The sequence below is a fragment of the Nannospalax galili genome, unplaced genomic scaffold, assembly GCF_000622305.1.
Source record: "Nannospalax galili isolate Female #2095 unplaced genomic scaffold, S.galili_v1.0 scaffold301, whole genome shotgun sequence".
In the NCBI taxonomy this organism is placed as follows: domain Eukaryota; kingdom Metazoa; phylum Chordata; class Mammalia; order Rodentia; family Spalacidae; genus Nannospalax; species Nannospalax galili.
Window position 1 is genome coordinate 143,635 of NW_008345517.1, and position 4,453 is coordinate 148,087.

A 4,453-nucleotide genomic window follows, 5' to 3' on the forward strand; every position below is an offset into this window, starting at 1 on the left:
GGGTGGAAGGGTGAATGTGGCTTAGGGAGTCCCGGCGTGGAGAGCTGCGCTACAGACTTACCCCAAGAGGCCTGAGGATCGGTTAATCTTTTTTGATGGAAGAAGTAAAATTCATTATTCAAACAGCAAAGAAATGCACAAATCAGAAGTTTGAACACCCATTCTCTGGGCACACATAAGCCCTGGCCATGGCTATAGGTAGAAAGGAACTTTTTCCAAAATGGCACCACACTACATGTTCAATTGCACACTTCCTGTGGCCACTCAACCAGCTACTCACTAGATACACATAATTCTTTTCTTAGTGTTTGTATATTTATTTCATATTTTAGGATCATATACATACACACACAAACATATATATATACGTATATATATATATATGTATATATATATGTAAACCAACCTTCCATAGGGTGATGCTTTGCTTTGTTCTAATTTCTTATGACAAAACACATGCATTCCATGATCCCACACATAAACATTTCTATAATAAAACTTTAAAAAGAAGTTGATGAGTCAAATTTATACAAAGATTTAATACACCTCCTACAAATCACAGCAATGGTACCTATTTAAGATGCCTGGCAGTTATGACGCATGGGTATACAGTGCATGTCATTTGGCACTTGCCATCACTTACTGAGGGACAGAAACAGAAGATTCAAAAAAACATTAATATTAGCTTCATTTTAATATACCATAAGTTGGTATTTGATCTTTCCATGTTTTAATACCCTGCCATTTAGTATAAACAATAACAAAATGTTACTTATGAGTCAGAATCTTCAATTCCTACTTTAAGTTTCTGGTTCTCTTTTGGAATTCAGGTAATTCTTATTTATTTGCTCTTTTTTGATGTATGTATATGGTGCACTGTGTTGTGTGTGTGTTTGGGGTATGTACTTGTGTGTGTGTGTGTTCATATACCTGTGTGTGGGTGAGGGATGAAGACAGAGGTAGAGGTTGGTGTCTTTCTTTGATCACTCTCTACTGGCTGCACGATCTCCCCAATCCCACGTTCAGGTAATTCTGTGCAAATGTTACAAGTAAAAGGTAGAAAACTAGGCTCAATTTTATGACTAGATAACATTACATTATTGATCAGTTACTAATGTATATAAATTTCAAGCATAGTCCCTTAAATTAAACATGAACTGAATTATTTTTATCATTATACAATACATGCTGAATACATACTGGGAAATAAAATTAGTCTTGAAAATCCCTAAAAAGCTTTCAAAAAATTCCATTTCATTCTAACACTCAGAACCAAATCATACCTTGCTTTTGAAAAGACCCTGCTCAAATACCTGTAAGAATATATACTTACTTATTGCTCTCCTGCAACAGAGGAACCAAAGCAGTGGTGGCGGCAGCTGTGGCTGGAAGCTGCTGGCGGCGGGGGCGGCCGGGGCTGCTGGTGGGGCCTGCGGGCGAGCGGGGCCTGTGAGCTTGGCGGCGTGGCAGGCGGGCCCCGGCTTGGTACAGGCGGCCCGGAGAGGGGGCAGCGGCAGCGTGCGGCCTAGCGTCTCAGAATCTCTGGTGAAGAATGTGATGGGATCACTAGCATGTCTACGGAGAGTGGCCCTGGGACAAGATTGAGAAATCTGCCAGTAATGGGGAATGGACTAGAAACCTCCCAAATGTCTACAACAAAGGCCCAGGCCCAACCCCAGCCAGCCAACACAGCCAGCACCAACCCTCCACCCCCAGAAACTTCCAATCCCAATAAGCCCAAGAGGCAGACCAACCAACTACAATATCTGCTCAGAGTGGTGCTCAAGACACTATGGAAACACCAGTTTGCATGGCCTTTCCAGCAGCCTGTGGATGCCGTCAAGCTGAACCTCGCTGATTACTATAAGATAATAAAAACACCCATGAATATGGGAACAATAAAGAAGCGCTTGGAAAACAACTATTACTGGAATGCTCAGGAATGTATCCAAGACTTCAATACTACGTTTACAAATTGTTACATCTACAACAAGCCTGGAGATGATATCGTCTTAATGGCAGAAGCTCTGGAGAAGCTCTTCTTGCAAAAAATCAATGAACTCCCCACAGAAGAAACCGAGATCATGATAGTCCAGGCAAAAGGAAGAGGACGAGGAAGGAAAGAAGCAGGGATGGCAAAGCCTGGTGTTTTCACAGTACCAAACACAACTCAAGCATCAACTCCTCCGCAGACCCAGACCCCTCAGCAGAACCCTCCTCCCGTGTAGGCCACACCTCACCCCTTTCCTGCTGTCACCCCAGACCTCATTGTCCAGACTCCTATCATGACAATGGTACCCCCCCAACCACTACGGACGCCTCCACCAGTGCCCCCCAGCCACCACCCCCACCTGCTCCAGCTCCACAGCCTGTGCAGAGCCATTCGCCCATCATTACTACCACCCCACAGCCTGTGAAGACAAAGAAAGGGGTGAAGAGGAAAGCAGATACCACCACCCCCACCACCATCGATCCCATTCATGAGCCGCCTTCAATGGCCCCTGAGCCCAAGACTACCAAGCTGGGTCCCCGGCGGGAGAGCAGCAGACCTGTGAAGCCCCCAAAGAAGGATGTACCCGACTCACAGCAGCACCCAGCACCAGAGAAGAGCAGCAAGGTCTCTGAGCAGTTAAAGTGCTGCAGCGGCATCCTCAAGGAAATGCTTGCCAAGAAGCATGCTGCCTATGCCTGGCCCTTCTACAAGCCTGTGGATGTGGAGGCACTGGGCCTGCATGACTACTGTGACATCATCAAGCATCCAATGGACATGAGCACAATCAAGTCTAAACTAGAGTCCCGGGAATACCGAGATGCTCAGGAATTTGGTGCTGATGTCCAATTGATGTTTTCCAACTGCTACAAATACAACCCCCCTGACCATGAAGTGGTAGCCATGGCCTGAAAACTCCAGGATGTATTTGAAATGCGCTTTGCCAAGATGCCAGATGAGCCTGAAGAGCCAGTGATGGCCGTGTCCTCCCCTGCAGTGCCACCCCCTACAAAGGTGGTGCCCCCACCCTCATCCAGTGACAGCAGCAGTGATAGCTCTTCCGACAGTGACAGTTCCACTGATGACTCTGAGGAAGAGTGAGCCCAGCGGCTGGCTGAGCTCCAGGAGCAGCTCAAAGCCATGCACGAGCAGCTTGCAGCCCTCTCGCAGCCCCAGCAGAACAAACCAAAGAAAAAGGAGAATAAGAAGGAAAAGAAGGAAAAGCACAAAAAGAAAGAGGAAGTAGAGGAAAATAAAAAGAGCAAAGCCAAGGAACTGCCTCCCAAAAAGACAAAGAAAAATAACAGCAGCAACAGCAGTGTAAGAAGAAACCAGCACCCCTGAAGAACAAGCCCCCTCGTACATATGAGTCAGAGGAAGAGGACAAGTGCAAACCCATGTCCTATGAGAAGAGGCAGCTAAGCTTGGACATCAACAAGCTCCCCGGTGAGAAGCTGGGCCGTGTAGTGCACATTATCCAGTCAAGGGAACCCTCTCTCAAGAACTCCAACCCTGATGAGATTGAGATTGACTTTGAGACCCTGAAACCATCCACACTGCGAGAGTTAGAGCGCTACGTCACCTCCTGTTTGCGGAAGAAAAGAAAACCTCAAGCTGAAAAAGTTGATGTGATTGCTGGTTCCTCCAAGATAAAGGGCTTCTCATCTTCTGAGTCGGAGAGCACCAGCGAGTCCAGCTCCTCTGACAGTGAAGACTCTAAAACAGGTCCTGCCTAACCATTGGGCATGGAATCTTAATAAAACGGTCTTCAGTTCCAGATTCCTTCCCAGCAAGGTATAGCTTAAGTCCATTATCTTCTATGAAAGGGACAGGACTCCATCAAGTTATGGAATTCTCAGAGCCCTGGGCCTGTCCCTCAGGGTGGATTAGTCATGTCCAGCAGCATACACCTAGTCCCACCTTCAGGAAGGCTGCCTGCCTGGCCTGCCGGCTTGGCCTCCTTGTACAAAGCCTGCCTCCCTGGTCGTCTGGGGTCCTCTGGGTGGGTGGCATCTCCTAGAGGGTGATGACAATCCCCTACATGCATACATGTGTTGCTGCTATGTATGCAAAGTCTGATCACAGTGTGTTCCCCTCTTTGTCCCTTCTTTTCCTGAGACTCCAAACCCTAATTGTTGGGGTCCTCTGTTATGCAAGTAGAAGTCTCTTCACGTCCGGATAGCTCACGAGCTCGGAAACTATGTGCTGCAGATTCCTTCCATAGCAGAGTGCCTTCCTGGCATCCTCCCTGACTCTTCTTTTAAAGTGCTCGCCACAAATACATGCCCTCCGGCACAGGAGCTACCAGGTTTTAATCAGGCATTGTCTGATAGCCTGATAGAAGCCCACCGCCCTATGTAAATGAGGCATCCTAAAAGTACCTATCAGCTAAGACTTCTTCTGCTGTCTCTACACTATAAATAGTCCTAGTTTTACCCCAATAAAGTTGGAGCTGGATCACTT

The 4,453-nt window shown here is 46.9% G+C and overlaps 1 protein-coding gene and 1 pseudogene across 1 annotated transcript in view; one reads left to right on the forward strand and one right to left on the reverse strand.

The window, feature by feature from the left end:
- LOC103740954 (laminin subunit alpha-1-like) overlaps positions 1-4,453 on the reverse strand; it is a 70,344-nt gene that overhangs the window by 48,995 nt on the left and 16,896 nt on the right.
- On the forward strand, positions 1,372-4,072 carry LOC103740952 (annotated as a pseudogene).